The 23,470-nt window shown below is 54.5% G+C and overlaps 1 protein-coding gene across 5 annotated transcripts in view; it reads left to right on the top strand.

Moving 5' to 3' along the window:
- Window positions 1–23,470, top strand: part of LOC149364353 (uncharacterized) — a 387,789-nt gene that overhangs the window by 299,294 nt on the left and 65,025 nt on the right. The gene's annotated exons all lie outside the window — the stretch shown is intronic.

The following is a 23,470-nucleotide window of genomic DNA, read 5'->3' as shown; positions in this document are numbered from 1 at the left end:
GACTGCGCCAAGCGCGTCGCTCGTCCTCTGGAGTCATTTCGCGCGCGCTTCCAGCGGCTCGTGTTCTTGATTGCAGTCGTTAGTGAATGAGGTCGCCCCGGGAAGCAGCGGGGTGAGCGGGCCAAGGGGACGACCTCCGCTAATAAGTGGTGCGCCATGTGCGTGCGTGTACCTATTACGGACGGCGCTGTGCAGACCACTTGACGCGACAAACTGCAATTCCGAGTGAACTGTGGTCGTCGTCGCCGCTGATGTTCCGTACGGCGAGAGGGGCCTGCTCAGTAGAGCAGGGACGAATGGAAGGGGGAAAGAAACGAAGAAAGGGGGGGGAGAGTGTGAGAGAACATAAACCGCAGTCTACGCCGCATTTTTTGCGAAGAAAAAGCCGACCTGGGCGGGTTAATAGCGGTGCACGACCGGTCGTTACGGGGCGATTGTTTCTCTCTCCGCGAGCAAAACGACTCATTGTCGGCGCCGACGGCTCCGGAGAGCGGCTTCATTGTTGCGCGCCGAGCTTGCGGCGTAGAAGGAGAAGAAAGGAAGGCATGTGCCCGCGCTTCCGGCGCCATTGTTGGGGCGGCGGCGGCGAAGACTGCGCAAGAAGAAGGAGGAGGGAGGCAAGACTGTTATGCGGCGGGTAGCGTTTGAAGCGGGCCTGCTGCTGTGTGTGTCGTAGGGGAGGCGGGCGTGCGGTTGTTGGCAGCGCGCTCAACAACTGCCCACCGACGCCGCCAACCGCGCGCCGTCTGTATAGTCCATCCGCACAGCTCCACTTTGTGCCGCCGCCAACGGAGCTACTGCTGCTTCCTTTTTCCTTCCTCGAACTCCTTCTTGTGTAGGACGTGTTTGTTAAGAGCTCTCTCCCTCCACCTTCTCGTCTTGCCTGTCTCATCGCGGGCACACTTTCCTCCGGCGGAGAAGCCACGTTGTTCGGGGCCGTCCCAAATGACAGTGCGCCGTCACTTCCTCGTGCACTGGGGTCTCTCCGCGATGCAATGGCGCCCATCGCTCTGTTGCGGCCAGATTTCAGGGTGCAGCCCCTCCTCCGTATCTCGTTCGCTGACTCGCTCGCTCGCTCCGGCGCGCTTTCTGTAATACAGAATTGTTCGGCCGTTTGAGCATCTTCGCCGAAAACGTGACCACATTGTTCACTCGCTCGCTGGCGCGCGCGTAATCTTTCGTGGACGACGTCCTTCTCTGGCCACGTTATTATTACGGGCGTCCGAAGTGGGCCGCGCGGGCGGTTGCTCCTCGAAGCGACGTCCCTAAAGTACTTCGGCCGCGGCTCGTTAACGACGTGTACGAGTCGGCCGTTGCGTCATTGGGTTCAAGTACCATCGCATGTGTGTGTTTGTGTGTCTGGAGACGATTTCTCCGTTCCTCTTTCGACGATAAGCGATGTCCGATCGACGTGGGCCGTTCGCATCGAGGTTCCGATTTCTGGTTGCTGCTGCTGGCAGCGGCGGTGCGAGTGGACGCCGGATAATAACTGGGCGGGGCTGGACGTTTCTTCCCCCCCCCCCCCCCCCCCCCTCACCTTCTACCGCGAGCGTTGCCGCTGTGTCCTGCGCGGAAGGAGAGCGAAGAGAAAAAGAACGAATGAAAGAAGGGAGGCAGTCATTTCTGCCCACGTCTTTTGCGCTCACCGTGTTGCAAGGGCGGCTGAACGGCCACTTGAGTTTTTCGATGGCCCGAGTGATTGCGGGGTCTTGTTTGTTCATCGGCGCTGTGTGGACACGGAAGGGTGAGGCGATTGCTGTGCACGGGGCGTGAAGCAACGATTGACCGCCGGGTTGCGGCCTTCGGCGTGATGCGTATTACGGGCGTTCCTCTTTTTCGCTGTAGTTTTTGCTAGCCGCTGTGGCTGGCCAGCCGAGGCGATTTTGTTGCCTGTCGAGGACGGGGTTTGACGGGGTTGCGGGTCTAAGTTTTCGAAGCGTGCAAAATTGCAACGACGTTGCTAGCAAATGTTTTGAAGGCGTATAAGCATTCCCTTCAACGAAAACGTTGCTACGAGCATACCGCCTTAAGTACGTTATGAGCCTATGACATAGGTGTGTGCTTTTTTCCTATGTCTAAGTTTCGCGACCCACTCCGGAGTGTTGGCGTTCTGCGGTTTACCGCGGCATCACCCTCGTCGCCTTCAGGGCAGTCTAGTTAGTAAACTGCAGAAGTGTCGAGAAAGATAGCCTTACAGAGGCGTCTTTATTCTGGCCTACATCATAACCCTTTCCTAACATGATACTAGCGTAGTATCGGTCTACTCGTTCGCGCACATCTCTCGAATTTCAGCGCTGATTTTATACGGAAAGGAGGACCTATCATTTTTTCTTAGTGGACTTCGCTGTCTATTTCGGCTGCTCTGATAATTCATATTGACCGGCCAGAAATGTATATGAACGCCGGGCAGCTTAGTAATATTTCGTCGAACAGAATTTTATGGAAGCTGCAGTCGAGCGCTAATCACAATGGTGTCTTCAAATCGCACGAGAACCGATTGTTTCAGTTATACTCTGTACGTATATCCAGCGTTACATCGCATACAAGGCCAATATTCATGCACCTATGCCCTCTTCCTATCCCCTTCTTTGTGTTGTGTCTCAGCCGGCTTCATGAAAATGCGTACCACGCGCTTCGAGGTGTGCTTAGTACGCAGGTAATGCGTTCGATTACGTTGTTCTCAATTCGCATACATCGGCGATGCGCGCACGAACATTATACACCAGCTTTCACCAGCGTGTTCCTTTCCACGCACGCTTCGCGGCCATACCTCTATCTCTCCCTCCCCTCTGCACTTAGTTGTTCCCCAGCATATTATATACGTTGCGCAGGCCGGCCGCGCGCTGCTGCCGCTACGGCGTGTGCTCGCGTAATGCTTCGCTCGCGTGTCCAGAGATCGTTTGCTAGCCGCAAAATGTTTTTTTTCACCCCCTCCGGTTGCGTGCAGGCGGGCGACGGGGACAAGTCGATTGGTTTGCACAGCGCGCCGGCCATGGCCGGCTGTCACGGATTTTCCTTTTTTTTTATCATTTTCCTTTCTTATTCCTCTCTCTCTCTCTCTCTCTCGGTCTTCCTTTGCATGGCGCGTGCTGCGGGCTTTCGTGCCATCTATCCTGTTGTTTTTTCGCTCCGATGTGGCCTCCGCCGTTCCGCGCTCGTTTCGGTAATAGACATCGCCATTATTGGAACCTGTTTACGTACACACCGTACTGTGTGGCCTCTTCCGTTACGTCCACAAGGAATGCTCGTTTCTTTCGCTTTTCCGCGTATTCGCGGTACTCGTATCTCTCCTCCGCCAGTGAGGCTGTGTGTGTGTGTACTGTCGTTGCTATAACTCCTGTAGGTGTATATCCCTCCCACTTTTGATGCGCTTTCGTTGTATTATACAGTGTTTATTTGTTTGTACCTACGTAGAGTCGTCGCTCCATTGAGGAGTACTCAATCGAACTGTTGCCTGAGCACTCGCGCACCCGAGAGGCGTTACCGTTTCTACTTTTTTTGAGTGCGTAAACAGTGCGTATATAGCTGTATATACACCGTGTCCATTATCGCTACCGATCCTCTCCGTACTTCACCTCGCTACCTTCTCCCTGCCCCTTTTATTTTCAACGACCGCAGCTCGAGTGCTTATTAAATAGACGGCCTTTACCGCGGTCGGTACCTTACCTCCCCAATAGTGTCTTTGCGGTGTTTTGAATTGTAGCGCAGTCGTAACACGAATACGTCTATATGGGAATAGAAAGGGAGTAAGCTGTCCCATAGCGCACTTCCTTTTACAAAAGGGTGTGCGCTAGAGAACTACTTACTTTCTTTTTACTCCTTTATGTTTAGAGTGTACGCTGCACTAACGTACAACGCTGTTCTCGTGGTCCCTCTGACGTGCGCTTTGGTATGAGGGAGCTGGGCGCTGTATTCCTCCTCCGCTCTCTGTTTATTTGCCCGTTGTGCCTATCGGCTGGGCGGGTGCGCACTGTTACTTTTTTATCCTTTTTCAAGGTCAGCCTAACGTATATTGCTTCCTCTGGAATCTGCAAGTGCGTATGTTGCCCCACAAAGAGGACAAGGGTTCTCCGCTGTGATGCTCCAGGTTTTCTCTCTCGGTTCACTTTCCTTGTATACCTGGATATACTGTTGTTTTTAACGATTAGCTGGCTTTCTGTGATGTCTTACTGAGAGCTCTCTGAAACGTTTAACCCGCTCTCCTGGAAACGTTCCTTATTTGCGTAAAGGGTGTCACCGGACGGCCTGTCCGACACGCAATGAAAGCGCGCAGATATTCGCTAAACACTGTACAGTGCGCTGATCAGCTACCTTCTTTCTCGGGCATCTGTCCGCACTGTGCGGAGAAGTCTTCGGACATTTACCACATGGTGTGGGCCTGCCCCTCCAACCCTGCTATCCCCCCTCACCCCAACCCAACCCGGGAGGACTGGGAGGCGACCCTGCTCGGCTGCTCTGACCTGCAGGCCCAACGGGCCTTGGTCGCGCGAGCCCGGGCGGCGGCCGACGCCACTGGGGTCCCGAACTAGGGACCTCCACCTAGTACTTGTAAGGGCTGGCCCCCTCTGGGTCAGCTCATGCAATACCTCCAGTAGTGCATGTGTAAATAAATGTTTTCCACCACCACCACCGAAGACCCATGATTTTACTGTGTGTCTGATACCACGGATTCACAGAACAGTAAACAAGAGAACGCTGTGCTCGTTACGTTAATACCCAAATTCCATCGATGCTTGCGTGTCCGCGTGTTTGCGGGCCAACTATTTCCTGTTTATGTCCGGTCATATGAATAGATAGTGTGGCATGTGCACTTGCATGATTGCTTCTCGCTCGTTTGTTTTGAGACTTCCTTGAGGCCTTCCGAAGGCCTTGGAAACCCATCGCGACTGCAGGGTAGAGTGGAGCACAAGGGAACGAGTAGCGCATTCTCCGTTGACGGCTTCCTCCGGCGTTGTTGACGTCGCCGCGCCGTCGTCAAACACGAATTCAGCTTTACTGTAACAAAGCCGCCGCGTGCGCAAACTTCCTGACGGGGAGGCGTGTCATGCGAATGCGTCTGCGCCCCTGTCCGCCCGCTGAAGTATGGCCGGCTGTCTCGATATGTAAATGCGCTCAGGCTCTATTCTCAAACGCGCGGGACGACTGCGCTGTTCTGTTTGCTCGGGGGGTTGCGTGCCACCGCCGCTGGCGTGAGCGACAGAGAAGTGGGGGGGGAGCCTGCTATCCCGGTTCGTTTGCCGAAACGGGCTTCTTCCCGTCGCGTGTTCCGCGACGGTTCTTTCCGGGCCGGTCGCGTGACAGGGAACAACTACGCCGCTGATTGCGTTCGACGCGAACGCTGCTCCGCCGGCGGCCGGCTTCTCTCTTCCTTCATGACCTCCTCTCTCCTTCTCCTCCGGGAGGTGTTTTACAGCTGCTCTTCTCTCATTCTGTTGGCTCGTTTTTTTTTTGTTTTTGTTATTTTTTTCTTAGCACCCCATGCTGCTTTGAGTGCTTGCGCCTTCGGGAGGGCCGCGTGCGTGCGGCACCGCAGTTGCCTTCTTCGAACGGGGGCCTGCTGGCGGGCGAAATCATTACCGTTTCCCGCGGTGTTGATTGCTCCGCCGTAAGCGTGTCGCTGTTTGTCGCCTACCCCCTCCTGCTTCGCAATTCTTTTTTTTTTTTTGGTCACTGGCGCGTTTTAGCTGTTTCCTTCACTGCGAGTTTTTTTCTTCTTTGTTCTCATTCTATGCGCTCGCGGCTCACGTGCGAAGGAATGCCGGTCGAGTTTCCCGTAACGCCTCTGGATCGTAACGTGAAATGTCCATCAGCAGTAGATCTGTTCCAGCCTCTTGTCGTGCCCCGTCGGCGATATGCTTTGCGGTTGCTTGTGTGTCCGTGCGCGCGCGTTGGGACGTGTTATGTGTGATGTTATAGAGGGGGCTTTGTTCTGTGTGTCAGCCCCGCAACTGCATGCCGGGATAGGAAGAAAAAATAGCGAAAGGAAAGAGCGCCGTCAGTTTCCTCAGCGCCTGTTTCTGACAGGCATTAACGATGACACAGTTGGCGAACCTTGTGGAGTGCGTTGTCTTTCTACAAGACGAAAGGTCCTCCGCCCTGACTGTAGTCGGCTTTCGCAACGATGCTCGTCTTTGCGCTCTTTTAGAGCGCTGTGCTTCGCAGTATGATGCGCGTTTCGTAATCGGGGGAGGTTATTCCAAGGAGGAAGGACGACCGAAGAACAAAGAGCAAAGAAACGGCTTACTAAGGTCAGCCATAGAGCGTCGCCGTTGCGCCTGTGTGCTTTCAGATATGAGGCCGTCTGACATTTTGCAGTAGCTCAGTTTGCGGAACAATGCGAGACGCTGCGACCTCCCCCCCTCTCTCTCTTTCTCAGATGCTTCCCTCGAATCGTGTACGCATAATTGAGCTTCGCTATTAATTGAACAGGCGAGCGACAGGCTCTTTCGCAATATCTCTGTCCCATGTAGAACCCTTTTGTTCACGGGCTGTCGTCCTTATAAAGGGATGATTTTGAAGCGCGTCTTAGCTCTTGACGAGCACATGAAAATGTGACACCCCCACCCAAGCGCGCGCACACATTTTATTTTTATTTTTTTTTTACTGCTAGAGTCTGTACAAGGCCGATCACTCGGGTTCACCGTCAGTGTATTCATTCGCATCGTGCAATGAAGGCAAGAACTCACTTGAATTTAATATCAGTACACAGATTGCTCGTCAGACGCAAAAAACCGAAACAGCCAAACAAGATGTCAAGCTTAAATCCTTATGACAGCTTTTCACTTGATTAACCGTGTCGACATGTAGCGGTGCGTGCGGACCCATCTAGGCGCGGGCACCCTGTTCCAGCGCTGCCCGTAGATTAAGGAAAGCGTCGTGAACCGCGGATGCCACGTTTTGTATCTCGCCCTGTTTGTGCAAGTCTCTGTCCGAACATGACCTTCTTGCACAGCCGATACGGTCTCTCACCTGATTGCGGGCCACTCGAGGTGCGTTCTGTTCCTCTTGAGTGTTTTTTTTTTTTCCGCATCCTTCGCAAGGCGCCGGGCGTCACGTATACATGGAGATTGTTCCACAGGCGCGTGCTTTTTTTTTCCTTTGTAGAAGTGGGTGTCCCTAGCGCGCACTTGTCGCTGGATCTCCCCCCCACTTGACTGCTTCGGCGATTCGAGATGTATCTCGCTGCTTGCGCGCCATAGCTCTCTCTCTGCCCGCTCGGCGCGGTATCTGGCTGGACGTGGCCTGCGGACATTTGCCACTTGTTATCGAGTCGGGAGCCGGGGGCACTCTAAAAAGCCCGCGATAACGAGCATCTCGCCGCGCCGCCCCTCTCGAGAGCTGTTGCCGCAGCTTCTCTCTGGCTCGTCGAGTGGCCCAACTTATCGGCGTCTCCTGTGTTCGCTGCTGAGAGCTCTTGCCGTTCTCATTGTTCTGTCCAAACAGCGCTCTCGAGAGGCTCGTTGACTCTGTGCTCCCTCTGTTTGCCGCTGTTTCAACCGCTGCCACCCCCCACCCCTCGCTTCCTCTTTCACCGGCGGCAGCTGCTGGCGCACTTGTGTGGCCGTAAAAAGCCCCTCCGAGTGTCGACAGAGCCCCCCCCCCCCCCCCCCCCCCCACCCACCCTCCCCCCCTCTTTACCCTTATCCGCATCTCTCTGTCTCTGCGGCCGCGATAAGAGTGCGCTCTGCAAGAGACCGAGCGCGCATACACGCACACATTTTGGGCCGCGCTGTGCTGCAGCGGCTCCGATAAGCGAGTTGGCCCCGATTACACGAGCGCCTTTTGTTCGCTCGCCTACCGGATTGCGCAGCTCTTTTCTCTGCCTTCTCCCTCTGCATGCATTTTCTCTCTGGCGGGCGGGGGGGGGGGGGGGTGCTCGTGCAGCACCCACGGCCGACGCGCTTATCGTGGCGCGGCGGCTGCGTAGGTAGGCTCTCTCCGCCTACGCGGCGTGTGTGTGTGTAGTGTGTACGGGCGTCGATTTTCCTCCCGGAGGTCGCAGCAGCGCGCCGTCCTGCAACCTGCTTCGCATCAGAATGGCGCGTGTGGAGGAAAATTCCTGTTGGCCATAGAGCTCCCCCGCGAAAGATGCGATAGAGCTGCTCCCGACGACGACACCGGCGCGGCTGTATGTCGGTACTGTCGCTTCATTTGGGTGACGATAACCGGCTTGTATGGGAAGGCGAACTAACGGTATACTCTGCAGCGGCCACTGATAATAAGCACGCTTCAGCGGGCTGCTAGATAGGCAAAGCGTGCAAGCCCATTACGAGGTTAAAGAAAGTATAAGCTAACTTGCCTGCGGGGGGCGTAGGTACAGTCACGGGGAAAAAAATTGCGGGATCGCAGGGGAAAAACATATATTCCTGCTTAAGGTCAGCAGAAAGCTCACAAGCACGACAGGTCATGCGTGCTCTATTTTCTGCAAAAAGAGCAGCTCAGTGGCAACGCAGAAATAAAGCCCCCCCCCCCCCCCCCCCCCCTTTTTTTTTTTCGCTCGAATCTGCATCCCATAAACTTTGGCCCGTGACTGCACATGTGCCGCTGGGTTTGGTAGCAGGTGTACGACACTTGCTCGTGCTCTTTTCTCCAGGTGGCTTCGAGTATTGTTTTTTTTTTTCCCACCAACAAATTCATTTATTGAGTTAGAGAAGCGGTGCTACGTTCCACAATAGCTCATTGTGCAGTTTGAGTAATCGGGTGAAATTGAAAAGGCTACAATGTGGCGACGACGTTGGGCAGATCTCCGGAATCGTTGCTTGCGGACTTGGCAGGAGGTTCGACGTTGCTGTTTCAGCCACGCGTTGTGAGCGGAGAGCGTGGGGTCGTATGTGCAGGTGTGCAAGAAAGCCCTTGCACATAGAGTAGTTACGCCGGCCGCGCTGAAACACTTGTTTCCGGGGGAACGGGGCTTTTTCTGCGCGGTTGCGAAAATGCCTCGCTCAAACTTCGATGTTGAAAGCTCTGTAACGCTTGATGTCTCGATTATTACTTTTTTTTATCATTGTCTTCCTTTGACTTCGGAAAGAATTTGTCGGCGACAGATGGAGTTCCAGGGGAAAAGAAAATTAAAACAAAAATCAGATGTCAGTGAAAGACTGAGTTCAGCTGTAGAAGCCATGTTGGTGTTGAAAGACTCCCTGCAAGTGCGCACGCTCGGTTGGGGTGCGCACAATTCGCGCGCGCACGTGCGATAGGCGGGAAGAGAGATCATGGGAATGGCGCAGTTTCATAAGGCTTACTTTTCGACCTGTTCGTTTCACTTTCTTTTTTTCAGATTTCAGCTTCAGAAAAGCGGCTGCGGAGAGAGGCCGTATAAACGCCTGGCATTGTTGCGCACACAATGCCTTAATACCGTTTCCTTTGTCATTATTGTAACTTTCATATTGTTCCTACGTTCATGTCGGGCATTTTGCGGCAGGTCGCTTTATGTGCGTGCGCATGTACTTATACACCAGGGACACGTATTGCCGCTACTCGACAATACGTGCCTATAGATCCCCACACTTTTCTTTGTGTGTCGGGAGACAAAAGAGGGGGTAGAAAACAGGCGCCAGGCTGTAGATATCTTCGCTTGTATGTATTGCGGTGGGTGTGAACACGAGCTGCCTCTATCCGAAACTTTATCGCGCTTCCTATAGTTGCGCGATAAGTGCTTAGTCGTATGCGGTCAGCTGTTGAAACCGGTTCCGCGAAAGGAGCGCGTGTGTCGTTTAAGTTTCTGCGAAACGAAACGAATTTGTTGCGAGCAAGCGGGTAGCGCAGCTTACTGCACGCATAAGAGAAGGTAACCACAATGTTAGCTTCTATTGTAAGCTGCTGTTCTTGGTAAGCAACTTTTTTTTACTTAATATCCGCCGCTTGGAACTGTGAAGCATAGCTCGTATAAGTGAACTGTTAGCGCATTTAGGCGTTGCTGCCCGCAGCCATGCAACGCGCGCGAATCCATTGTCCTTGGGAAGAAGTGTCCCCACACTGTGGACCCGCGCGCACCGGAGCGATGGAAGCGAGGCGGCGTAAAGCGGCGGCGGGTGTAGCGCCTGCACGGCCCGCTGGCTGCGCTCGTCGAGCTTAATTGGGTGACCTCACGGCTCTTCCATCCGTGGAACGCTCTCCTCCCCTTCCGGAGGTAGGGGAAGGGCGAGTGATGATGATGGCCGATGAAATGAGGGAGAATGCCGAAGGGGAGGAGGCAGTAGTGTGGGATTTGGCCCGCTTGGAGTTGAAAGAACGCGGGGATGGCCTGCGGCCTTCCCTCGCTCGCCTCGGCGCGCGGCTCTGAAACCCCGTTTCATGGGAGTATCACTCCAGCGACAGCCGGGAATGTCTCTAACCCGCGCCGGGGTGGGTGCGATTGATTCGCTGGTTTTATACTGTTGCTTTCTGTTTGTTGGTTTTCTTTCTCAGCCCTCCCATCACTCGCTTTCGGGGTTGCGTCGAAATTGGCGGAGGCCGCCCTGCCCCGCCGTGCACAGACAGCGTGTTGTGTGCTGCCGCCGCTGCACGCTCGGCCGGCGCGCGAGGAAGCCAGCGCCGAGGGTGAAACGCGTTCCGCTTCGCGCTCCGCTGCACTCCCGACGTGCGCGGCTACTGCTGCTTGTGCCGTCGTGGCGTGTGTACGCGTGGGGCATGCTCCGGCCGGCTCGGATGGACAGGCACGCCGCAGCGGCTGCTCCTGCTGCCGGATCTGGCTGTGACACGCTCTTCCTCCTCCTCCCGCCCCCGCCTCCCCTCTTTGCTGCCTTCCCCGTTGGTTTTCCTTTTCTTTCTCTTGCTGTTGCTCCGTTGCTTGATTGACTTCGCTCGGCTTTTTCTTTATTTTGCCTGCTCACGGGTGCACGGAAGCGCGTGTTTGTCGGCTTTTCCTCACTCTTGTGCCGCTTTTCTTTATTTTTATTTTCGCGAACCCCGTCCCTCCCTCTCTCCTTTGCCTTCCTGCGCTCGGCGTGTGTCGCGGAGTGTTTTTCGTGCCCCCCTCGCGAGCGTTTTCTGCGACTGCTGATGCGTCGCGTGACAGGTTCGCTGGCCCGCGAGTGCCTCCGAGCGTTTCGGCCCGGCGTGCCTTTGGTGCGCGCCAACGAAAAGCAGGGAGGTAGGAGCGGAAGCTGGAGTTCGTGGGCGACGCCGCCGAGGTTTCGCCTCGCGTCCAGGGGTTGTTTGCATCCTCTCCGAGTCTTTTGGGGGGCGCCGGCCTTCGCGATGTGTGCTTACTAGAGTGAGCGCTGCGTCGTCAGCACATTCTGGGACTAGACGGTCTCTCTCGGAGATCCCGGTTGTGTATCGTCGTCGTCGTTGCCATGTAGCTTTGTGAAGTGGGTTCGTTGTTTCTAGAGGACTTGCGTGCGCGCCTGACTCATGGTGGCTGTCAGCGATGTCCGTGCTGTTTTTTTGTTGTTGTTGTTGTTCCCCGCCCTTTGCGGTGTCCCGTTATCCACCGTCGTCCATGAACTACTGTACGTTGTGGGCGCGATCGCTGTGGTTAGGCAAGTGTGGAAGGCAAAGTGTTCTTATCAGAACCACTAACCGCGCGCCTTCGATTGAACCTAAAGATACACCTTCAGCTGTGCACTTAGCCCGTATCTCTTATGGCCGGCGCTCAGTAATTACCGCACGTTCGCGTGGCGCTCTGCATACCTTTAACGTAATTGTCGCCTCGCCGAAAATCGAGCCTGTCTGCATTGCAGTGGGGGAACTAACCAGGTCCGCCGCTTGCTGTGAAGAAGGTGGAGGGAGTTGCTCGTTTCAGGCGTCTGCCGCGCCCATGCTGCTGCTGCAGGCAGGTCGATCGGTAGATGCGGTCACCAGCCTCGATCTGGCCGGCTCGGTTATTAACTCCGGGGCTAATTGCGGCACCGGAGACCCCCCTCCTTCCATCTCTGTTCTCTACTTATCTCATTTCTCGCGAGCGTTTCTTCTTGTTTCGGCCTCCTCAGCTTGATTTACAATCGGCCCTTTCCACTCGGTGCGGTCGATCCTGCGCTTGAATGAGCGAAAGTAGGGGGGAGAGGGGAAGTAATGGCCACCGGGATGGAGCGAAAGCAGGAAAAAAAAAAGAGAGAAACGTGTAGACAGCGCAATGGGTCAGCTTTCTGTCAAGCCCGGCGTCTGTAGCTAGCAGGCGTGCCCCCCTCCTGATGGAGGCATTCGCTCGGCCGAGTGGCGCCGCGGTGGCGTTAGGCGTGGCTCCACCGCACTGGCTTCCTTCCAGCCTCTTTCTCCTTCTCGATCGGGGGGCGCAGCACGCCTGTCGTTGTGACCGAGAGTGCTGCGCCGTGCATGAATATACTCGCGGGCCTCCCACGAAGGGAATGTTTGCGAACCATGCAGGTGTGGTTTAATTCTCTCTTGTTTGTCTTGTCGGTGCGTCTCTTTTTTTTTTTTGCTTGTTTCGCCCTGTGCCGCTTCTTATCTGGAGCAAGTGGAGCAGACTCCTTCGGAAGGGGAAAGGGCGGTACAAGACAGAGGAAAAATAAAACAATTCCAAGCGTGTAATTAAATGAGCGCCTGCCGGGCTGTTCTGTTCTGGGGCGTGACACAGATTGCGACACTTAGGTTCGTGTTTGTCGGCCGACTACGTTTTTGTGGTCGCTTTTTTACCACCTTTGGGAGTGGGCTTTAAGTGTCCCTAGTGGTTTTGGTTATCAGATTTCCAGAGGCCTTTTATGCCTGGTGCGAGTTGAGAAACTAACGCTTTTTTTTTTGTCATGGCAAGCTCGTCTGTCTCTTAATTATACCCGATTACAGAACGACGCAGTGTGTGTCATAAGATGGCGACCGCGCGCTTTCTGTTTCACGTGGCCCATTGATATTCAAGAACGGCTGGCGTATTCGATTTCGAATCAGTATTTACGCAGTAACAAGAAGGGGGCAAACTTTCTAAGCGCTGAAGACTCATTCGCATTCCTAAACCGATCGGGAAATTATACAGCCTTCGCCCATCTCACCCTCTTTACTTTTTTTATCTGATCGCGGCAACTTGTGCGTCGCTCGCCCACGTACGCGATTTTTTTCCCTCGAATCACCGTGTTGTGTTAATCGTGATCCTCGCTTGTAAAGTAGGCTCACTAAAAAAAAAAAAAAAAAAAGCACCCCCAAACGGCGACTTCACCGGTGGCGTCTACGGTCCCCCCCCCCACCCCTCCCCCCCCTCGAGAAGCGGAAATATCGCGGGAACTTCGCCTTGCTGCGCATTTCTCGTCACGTTTCCTGTACAAGACGTGCCGAGTGTACGTATGCTCCGTCGTCCGCGGCTCGCTGCGTATACCTTCTCCGTTCCCTCCTCCTTTCTCTTTCTCGCCCTTCCCGTGTCCACCCGCCTCGCTCTTCGTCGCGTGGTCTGCTTGCCTAATTGCTGTTTATCGCGGGAGTGGCCCTATCCGCTAATCTCTTAAGCCGGGCACTCCTCTCGGTCGCGTAATCCTGTTTAAATAGGTTCGCTGGCGACGCCGCTGTTGGCTTTTTCTTTTTTTTTTTTGCGCGCGCGCGCGTGTGTGTGCGTACGCTATTTAGGGGCAATGAAGACTAGGCCAAAATGCTAATACTACGTAGTGGGGCGGTCGCTTGCCGTCATCGCGGGTAGCAGGGACGTTCTTTACGTGAACTAATTTAAAAAGGAAATAAAAACGAATTAAATGGGGTACCGAATGGAAGTAGCTCGTAGTTATTCCTCTTTAAATACGTGTCTATCTCCCTCTACTTCTAGGTCCTTTGGAGCCCGTCGCACATGTGTGTCGCAGATAAACGCGCGCGCACGCTGTAGCATTCTAGAGCAGGAGTTTTATTATTTTTTGTTGATTATTCTTAGCTTCTGATCGTATTACCTCTTTGCAGAACAGATTTGCAAATCATGGAGGCACACACTCTATGGCGAAGATCCGTCGGATTAAAAAAAAATGAAGAACCGGAGAGGAAAGAAAAATAAATTAAGCTCGCTCTCTTCTCTCCCCGTTCATCTTCGTCGTCTCTCTTTCCCTCTCGGTGTTTTCATTTTGTTAGCCCATATTGATTTGTTCCCGTCGTTCTACTCGCTCGCCGCGAGACCAGCGGGGCGCATCAAGATAAGATGAACGGCGGGCAATCGAAGCGCGGGGCCCGAAAGAAGAAAAAAAAAAGACGAGGAAGGGAGGGGGAGGTGTAGGAGCAGTGTGCAGTGGGAGTCGCGAAGGGTCATGAGTAGGAGAGAGGCGCGCCCAAGAAGTCGGCGAAAAGATTTGCCCGTAAGGAGTTTTAATCCGATAAGTCGCTCGTCGATAATCCAATATACCGCTTCTGCTTTCCACTGTCTTCCTCCACTTACACCCCTCCTCTCTTGGTTGCGTGCTTCGCTCTGCGGCGTGTGTTCGTTTGCTGTCCTCTTCTTTATGTTTAGGTGTCGCCCCCCCCCCCCCTCCCCCGATTCCCCCACCTCGTTTTGTATCTCGCGTCTGGGGCTCGGGAGCAGGAGCGCGCGCGCGCTCTGAATATATAAACCCCGATTGGCAGTGAGCGCGCATCCCTCCTTTCGTTACCCCGCACCTTGTCAGCTCTTCTGGCGCTCCCTTCCGGCGGCACCGCGTCTCAACGCAGCCTCTCACCATCCCCCCACCCCTCCTCTAGCTTCCTCCCCCTCTGTGCGCAGTAATTTTATTTTGAGCGGCTCCTCCGCCAGTGCTTGCTGCGGAAACGCCGGGTGTATGTATGTGTGCTTTTGTGTCGATGGCGGATGTTTGTTTTTACTTTTTTTTTTCACCCTCTGCTATCACTGTTCGTTTTGCCTTTTTTGTTCTCTTCTTTTTCCTGCGCCGTCTCCTTTGGTGGGCGACTCTATCTCGGCTCGCTCCTCTCTCGACGTGTTCTGCTTCGCCGCGATCGAGATGCTTTTCTTCGCCACTCCCTCTCCTCCTCTCCAGTGAAGAAAGAGAGGAGGGGCTGGCGCAGTGCACGGCAGCGGAGCCGTGCCCGGGTTCGCTCCCCCCCCCTCCCCCTCTGTGTTTGCTGCCGCGCTTCCCTCCGCCACAGCTCGTTACAGCGTATCGAACGTAATAAAAACGGAGCGACCGAACGGGTGCGTCGGGAGGGGAGGGGAGCGTTCGTTCGCCCGGCCGGAGCGGGATAACTGGGGTCCGCGCCGCCGGCAGCAATAATAAAGCGTAGCTGCTGGGCCGCGAAGGAGGGGCCGGGCGAAGAAACGGAGGTTGGAGGGGTGCGGAGCCCGGAGTTCGTTAACAAGGCACGCTCGCTGTCGGTAGGGGGCGCCGCGATTAGATTAGGGGCCCCAAGGTGCCGCTGGAGCTCGGCGCATGCAGGTAGCGCACGCACACGTCGATCTCTCCCTCTTGCTCCTCCTCGGTCGGGTGCCTTGCCCTTGCTCTGCCTCCACGCACGCCCGCTCGCGCCCGTGCTCGAGAGATCTTGTTCGATGTCTTTACTTGAGCGCGCCCTGTCTCGTTTCGCCTGGCGCTTTAGTTTGCCCCGCTTTCTTGTTTTGTTTCTCTGTTTTGTCCCTCTGCCGTCTCTAGGACGAGTGCCGCCTTTTCCGGGAAGTAACGTTAGCCCGTTTGTTTTCTGGCGTCGATACTCTTGTAGAGCTTGGCGCTAGCTTCTTGTGTTTGATGGCGCTTCGGAATGGTGTATTTTCCGGCCCGCATTGTTATGCACTTCTTTACCGTCGGTACTTGCCATATGCAGGGCACATTTTGCTTCACTGAATGACGAAGCGTAGTTCGCAAGCCCGGGACCGTTAACTATCCATGCCCGCGCACATAACGCTGGTCCTCTCTGTGCACTTAGAACGGATCCCCGATGATCCTGGAGTAGTAGTGCGTCGTTGTGTGCGACAATTTTTTGGCCGGCGGCAATGCAACCGTCCTTCCGAGACGGCTCATCACTTCAGAAGTTTTTCATTCTGCTACCGTTGACGTATCTACTGCCAGGCACCAGGGAAGCAGGGATCTAGCGTACAGACCTGTTGAACGAGAGACCCTGACGCTGAAACTAGGCGCACCAGGGCGCGCATGTTCAGTGGCCAACGCGGGATTGGAGGCATGCTGATATGTGAGGTTCAGATGTCCCGATGCCGCACGCGTGCTACGAGGACGCCTTCGGATCAATTTCGACTACCCGCGATTCTTTTAACACGCGCTGACATCGCGCAGCACGCGGGCGTTTTCTCCTTTGGTCTTCGTCGAAACTTGGCGGCCGGTGCCTTGGATGGACGGCGTAGGCTGTCGCCGAGAAAACGCGGCACCTCGGCGGAATGGGCGAAAGAAACGCCGCGGCACGCACCCGAGTGTGTTTCAGGATGAGGAGAGCGGAAAGAGAGAGGTCTCCTTGTGCGGGGGGTGCGACGACGTGCTCTGTGTCGCAGGCGCGCTCCCGCGGCTTGTCGGTGTGCGCGGCGGCGCGCTTGCGAAGGGGGGAGAAGATGCGCGCGCGACCGGGGTGCGGCGCGGGTTGGAAAGCGGAGCCGACCCCGAGGTTTATCCGGTTTCCCGGGCACGTCCGCGGGACGCCCCTGCCGCCGCGGTGCGCGTGCCTTGCTTGTAATGACCGGCGCCGACGACTCGCGGCGCAGATAGATATCGGCACCTCGCCGCCGAACGCCCCGGCGTTTGATGCCGCGTGCGCTTCTTTTGCCGCTGCTGCTCCGGTGGCTCGACCCCCCCCCCCCCCCCTCCCTTCTTTGCCCGCCAGCACAGATCGCGCGCTGTCTTTTTAAGAATTCCGGAGGGCCACCAGACTCCGTTTGTCAGCGGGGAGGATTTTCTTTTTATTTTTTAGTGCTTTTTGTTTCGCCGTTTCTGCGGTTGGTGGAAGCTGAGTGCAGCATGGTCAGAGTGAACAACTGATTGGTATTCGAGTGTCGATTCGCGGCCGAGGTACGAAGTGGAGAACTACGGACTGGGCTGTTTTTTTTTTTTTTAATAGCGATCTGCCGGGTTTCGACCGAAGCGAGTTGTGTTTCGGAAAGCTTGTGAAATCGTAACTTATTCTGAATGCGTAATTATTTTACCTCTACAGTACAGAATGCGTTGCACGGATACGTTCGTTGTGAATTGTTAAAAGAAAAAGAAAAGTCCAGCTATCGACTGCTTCGATGCGTGTTCTATATGGTCAGCGAGCAGGGCTTCGATTGGAATTCACTGGCACGTGCTATTTGTTCCGATATTGGTAGCTGTCTCCTTAACTTAGGCATGACCTTTACCTTTTGTTATGGTAGTTTCAGGTAGCTTTTAAGTATGCTCAGACATTTAGTCGCTGCTTTTATTTTCCTGGGCACCGTCGCTTCACGTTTCGTGTAGGTAGGTGGCCGGCCATTCACTGGCGCGCCTTCCTTCGTAAGCGTCATAGTAGTTGCGGAGAGAATCCGAGCATGCTTTCACGTGGTCGTAAGGTGTCTGCTGTGGATGCAAAGCGCGCCCTTGTATAATTCATAACTCCTCCTGCTGCGTCGGCGTTAAAAAAATTGCGCGCGCTTTCATCCGGTGCCCTAAGTTCCGCGCCTTTACATTTGCAAGTGATGCTCTCGGTCTGACTCATGCACCCCTTACCCACTCATCTTCGTGTGCGTTGCGTTAACCGTACCGCGTTCTGAGACGCCTTAGGTCGCCCCCTGCCAGGGTCATTACGTTTGTGCGGACGCCGCCCACGCTACGCTTGTTTCTCGCGAAAGGGGCGCGCGCGGAATTACGGGCTGTTAACTAACCGCACAGCGCGCGCGCATTAAGTCGGCGGCGGCAAACGGCTCTCGCATACCGAGTCGCACTCACCCCCTCGACACCGGCTCACCCCTGAGCAGCGCGTTCATCTCTTTGCAAGCCGCGTTTATAATAGCACCCTTCGCTCCGCGTAACCTCTTCTTTATAGCGGGTGTTCGCCGTGCGCGGCGTTCGTTATTGCGGGGCGAAGCAGCTCCAGCGCATGTTTCTCGCGGATGGTGCAACGCCGAGTATATAAAGATGCGCGCGTTGTGTCGACCGGTGTGCGGCGTTGGCATTGCTCCCACGTTCGCTGCCTTGGTGTGGAGGGGTCTCGTCTCTTTTATATATTTATACGTGATACTACTCCCGTATTCAGCGCGCTATAGCTTCTCGTGCAGTCGTTCATTCAGCCCTTCCTTCTTTGGTTCTTTAGTTCCTTCGCGGACCGTTTATTCTTCTTGCTTGTTCATTTTCATCGCGTCCGATAACCTCTTTGATGCCTGCGCCAGAAGAGATATGGCGCGCCGCAGGTTTTTCTTCTATTTCCCGCACTTGCAATGTGGGGTAGACCGGGATCTTCTCGGCGGTATCTCCGTGTGCAATCGCTGTTGTCCCTTCGGGGACCGAGCGCGTTCCCGCAACGCGGCTCTTGATATCGAGCGTGAATATTCGGCCTAGAAGGAAAAATAGCGCGTATATTCGTCGCGGGCCTGTGCGCAGGTATCGATTGGGACGTTTGCGGTCCTCCTGTCGCAGCCACGCGACTTGCAGATTAAGCCGTTGGGGGTTTTTCCCAGGTGCTTTAACGTCTATCGCTTCCTCCAAGGTTTTGCGCGCGTCGCGTAGTTCGTGTCAGTTGTCCTAAGAAAAATCTTCTGATGCTCAGATTGGGCTTGCATGTCCTCCACTTTATGATGTGGGGGAGGCGTTCAGAATGTTGCACAACGGTTTCGTCCCGGTCACTGCACAGAAATAGATGTTCCGATGCGCCCTTTGTAAATTGATTTCAGTTCTTCGCCGCTTTCGGATCGCCGGAGAAACCGCGGCAGATTAGTCTGGCTCCAAGCGCTCTTACGTGCAATCTTGTGGGGAAAACCACGACTTCAAACAGGACGAGCGGACGATAACTGCACAGGATTGCCGCTCGTCCTGTGCAGTTCTCGTCTTGAAGGAGGGCAGTTCGTCCTTTGAAGTTCTCTCGTCTTGAAAGAGGGCAGTTCTCTTGTCTTGTTTGAAGTAGCCGTTCTCCCTATAAGTATGTCGGACCAACTGGCCCAAAACCTACCTTTGTTGAACCTTACGTGCTACTTCATGCATAACCTCGTGGTGCACATATTGCCATAGGTGTTGGAACCTGAGTGCTTCTTGCGCTTGGCTTTTTACTGCCACTATTGTAGGCCATACATGCCTGGCTGCTTCGCAATAGGCAGTTGTTTCTAGAAGAAGCAAGGCCAATGCAGTGAAAGTATAGAATAATAATTAGCTAAACATGTTGTATATATGAAGCAAGCTCCCCTTTCATCTCATCACAAGCCGCTCTAGACCGAAGTTGTTAGAGCCAATTTATTTGGAATGGTATACCTGCCAGCAGACCCGTGGTGTACCGGCGGCCTGCTCGCTCGAAGTATGCGTTTTGCAAGAAGGGTAGCGAAGCAAGGACTGCATTCGATTTTTTTTTTTTTTTTTTGTGTGGAAAACACCGTGAAGATGCTCCGGACGTTGCAGCGAGCCATCGTGCGAGCTGGGCGGGACACATTTTTAAGCGGCGCAGTTTAGCGGTCCACCGCCGCCAGCGCAACCAACAGCTGGACGAAAAAAATCTGCATAGCGGCGTTCAGAGCGGCCAAAGTGGTGGGGCCCGTCTCCCGCGGTGCGGCCACTCCTGACGGAAATAACGCCGGCTCAGGGTGCACCCCCTTTGGGGAAGGTGAGCCGCGCGCTCTCTGATCGCTCCTATCGGAGTGCGGCTTCGCGCTTAGTATTCTCTACTGAGAAACCGGTCGATGATGGCCGTCGGAAACTCCTGGCGTCCGGCTATTTCGGGGAGCCCATTAGAGAGATTCCCGTGTCGCGCAGTTAGCCCTGTATACATAAACGGCGTTATTTTGTTCGCTCTCGTCGATGGCGTTGGTGCGCCCGTGCCGCGCTGCCCGTGCAGTAAAGCGGGGAGGGGGGAGGCAGGGAGGGAGGGGTCGACCCGGCGGTGGCCGCCACCGCGGTTGGGTCGATCGGCAGGACGTCGCTCCTAAACCACCGCCGCATTCCGCGGGTAGGTGGCCCCGGGGTCTCTTCCACCCCTCTCTTCTCCCATCGCTCGCTTTCCTGCGTTCTGTGGCGGCGGCTGCTTCGTTGCCGCATGCGTAGGCAGGCCTGCGGGCGGGCGGTCGCGGTCGGCGCAAGATTTACGGCTGCACTGCTCGCTGCCGTGCATGCACGCTGCGCGGACGACCGACTGGACCTCCGCCGGCACGGGGATAATGGCCGCGGTCGCGACGGCGATAATTGCCCTCGTAATTGGCTCCCAAGGTGGGGCCACCTCGCCCAGTGCCCCTCGCTGTAGACGTGGCTGCGGGCGTTGGCGCGAACGCGTGCGTTCGTAACGCTCATGCAATAGCCCCGGGGTCAGCAGTGTTGAGCCACGTCCCCCGAGGTGGATGCGGCTGCCGGCTACGTCTGCGATAGCATTGGGTGCGCTATGTGTGTGGGTACGATTCGCACCTGCTTGGAATACGGGCTGCTGCTGCGGCACTCTTCGCGAGTCACGTGATTAAGTTCGAAGTGGTCAAAGCTGGGTGTTCTAGGTATTTTTGACCCTGCCACGTTATCACGGGGCAGTTACGGTGCATGCATTCGGGTATAGTTAGTAGTAGTAGTAGTAGTAGTAGTAGTAGTAGTAGTAGTAGTAGTAGTGACCCGCAATAAATGTAGGGACTCTCGCTTGCCGTCTTCACCGTACAGCGTGGCTGAATTTAAATCGGGGCGTTGTTTTCTCCCAACCGGAAATGCTCCATGGCCTCCCGTGAAGCCGAACCGATGTCTCCTCTTCGTTGTTTCCTTTCGACGTTTTTTTTTTTCCCCCGCTCGTACCCTCACTCGTACCCTAGACGGTGCTGCTCCGACTAATTGAGGCCAATTTGTTCTCGTCACTTTGGCTAAGAACGGAAACGCGAGCTCGCGTTAAGTGGCGGCACACTCGCCTCGAGGAATTGCGCGGCCCGCCGGGCGAGGCTTAGCTGCTCGGCGTCGCATGCCTCGGCGGCAGCCGTGAAGCCTGCGCGAGAGCTCCCGTCGTCTCGGCTGGCTGACCCGCCTCCTCTGCCCGCGCGCTGCTGTTATAAACGCGTGCATCGTGAGAACGGCCGCCGCACGCGTCATGCTCCATTTCGCGCCGTCTTCTCCGGCTGCGCAATTATATACGCTGCTCTTCTGCTCGCCATATGGCGTGCGCGAAAACATAATACTGTTCGCCCCCTCAACAGCGGTAGCACCCGAGATTGGCGTGTCAGCTTTTCTTGGCAAGGGTATTATTATATCTGCTATACGCCTATACGTGTCTGCTATACGCGTCTCAGTATCTTTCTTCAACGATTGTCGTCTCGAAGGACGCCCGCGTGATTAGGCGACCGTGTACACGGATTGATTCGCGTGATCTCTGTCTATAAGCCCTGAGTTTGTTTGTGTGTGTGTGTGTGTGTGTGTGTGTGTGTGTGTGTGTGTGTGTGTGTGTGTGTGTGTGTGTGTGTGTGTGTGTGTGTGTGTGTGTCGGATTGACTTTTCGCCCTGGACCGTCTCCTCTGGGAGACCTTGTTATGCATATCGAATCGCGTGCTTGCTACTCTTCCTCTGGTACAAAACGTCGCTCTATATAGAACCGTTGTCGACGCAGTTCATTTGTCTCGCCTTTTTGATCGCATCGCGCAGCTTTTGCGGACAGATTGGTCGGCCCCGCTGTGCATACAAGGAGGGGTGCTTGCTTTCTTATTTCGTACCCCCATTATTGATTTCCTTGTGCACCGGGCAGTATTGATCGCACCTGCACCCAGAAGGAATCGCCGTTATAGTGGGGTACGTTATCACCTCTCTCTCTCTCTCTCTCTCTCTCTCTCTCTCTCTCTCTCTCTCTCTCTCTCTCTCTCTCTCACACACACACACACACACACACACACACACACACACACACACACACACACACACACACACACACACACACACACACAATTTGCGTGGCCGAAATGGTCGGTTGGGCAGTTAGTGTCGCCGTGCACATTTTTTATTTATCAGGAGACGTAATGAGCTTAGTAAGAACTCGCTGCGCGCAAAATTCTTGCTTGCTGTAGGGCATATTTTATCGCAAACCAGGACGAACGTGTACAGGCAGGAACGAACACAACAGGGGCGATAAAATATGGCCTGCACTGTTAATGGCCTCTGTGCCGATTACGGTTTGCGATAGCCGTGGCGCTAGCCTCCGTAGTATTCCGGCCTTCGTTATATCGGCCCGAATTTCGGCATTACTATGGAAGCAGTGCACCAGTGTAGCCTGATTCTTAAAAGATGAGCAATTTGATACAGTGTCTTACTATGTGCCCTTATCGGCGGCATCTCGCACCGTGGGGTGTTTGGCGATTATATCTGAGCAATAATCTGGATTTCTTCGTCTACTACGCCATGGCGATCGCAGATAGTGCTTGGCATTGGTAGCTGCCAAAAAAAAAGTAATAAAAAATGGGTGCGTCATTTTCTTGGCGCATTTTTCAGGCGGCGTTGTGCAAAATGTTCCGTCCTCGTGATGCTATACATTTACAGTAGTCGTAAGCTTTGCGTCACGCTTGCGTCGTTTGAAGAGGCTTACGTTAATTGCGCGGCGTAATTTACTTCGCCGTCTTAGACGTAATCTGCATGAAGAGTCGCAGATTAGGTATTGCATGTATGTCGGTGATGATTTTTTAGAGGTACAGTAAATACGCGGTGCCAAATCCATTGCGCTAGGTTCGGCACGCTGTCTTTTTCATTCACTTGTCGTGTTGGTCTTTTCTTTGGAGAGGTCCACGAGAAATGAAACAGTGCGCCTTCAAATACTTGCAGGAATTTGAACGTATACCGGCAGCTTTGGTCTGTATGTGATAGACTGCCTAGGGCAAATATTTGTCTCTCTCTCTCTCTCTCACACACACACACACACACACACACACACACACACACACACACACACACACACACACACACACACACACACACACACACACACACACACACACACACACACACACACACACACACACACTGTACGCCTGTTACATGCGTTCTATGACTTCAGTTGTGTTAGAAACAAGCGCTAATACATCTGTGTCATTACGTCCAAACCCATTGATGTCTTAGTACACCTGGTGTGAAAGCCATTAATACCCCCGAAAAATTTCCTCGCCCGATATATATAACCAGATGTATGCTATACTGAGACTGTCTCATGATGCTCGAGTGTTTATCATGCATCGGCTATACTTAGCCATCGCAGTCAGTGCTAACCGTCGTTTAGTGCGCGAGACACTCTCAACAGAACACATTAACGCAGATCCCTTTCGGCGTTTCATATTCGGGCTGGCGGTTTATTACCAACGTTTTTACGGCCGCGCGCGCCCGCGCCGGCTGCTGTCGTCTCGGTCGGTGCATTGGCATCGCGCGCAAACGGGGAGCCTGGAAGCGGCGGCATAGAAAGCGTCGGTATATATAATTCGCCTATTTTTCTTTTTTGCCCCCCAGCTCGCGGAGGATCGAGATAAAAGTTAACTTCT

This window comes from Amblyomma mixtum, chromosome 2, assembly GCF_055824585.1.
Source record: "Amblyomma mixtum isolate Tamu chromosome 2, ASM5582458v1, whole genome shotgun sequence".
NCBI classification, from domain to species: Eukaryota; Metazoa; Arthropoda; class Arachnida; order Ixodida; family Ixodidae; genus Amblyomma; species Amblyomma mixtum.
Note: the sequence above shows the minus strand (reverse complement) of the source record. Positions and strands in the feature narration are given on the sequence as shown.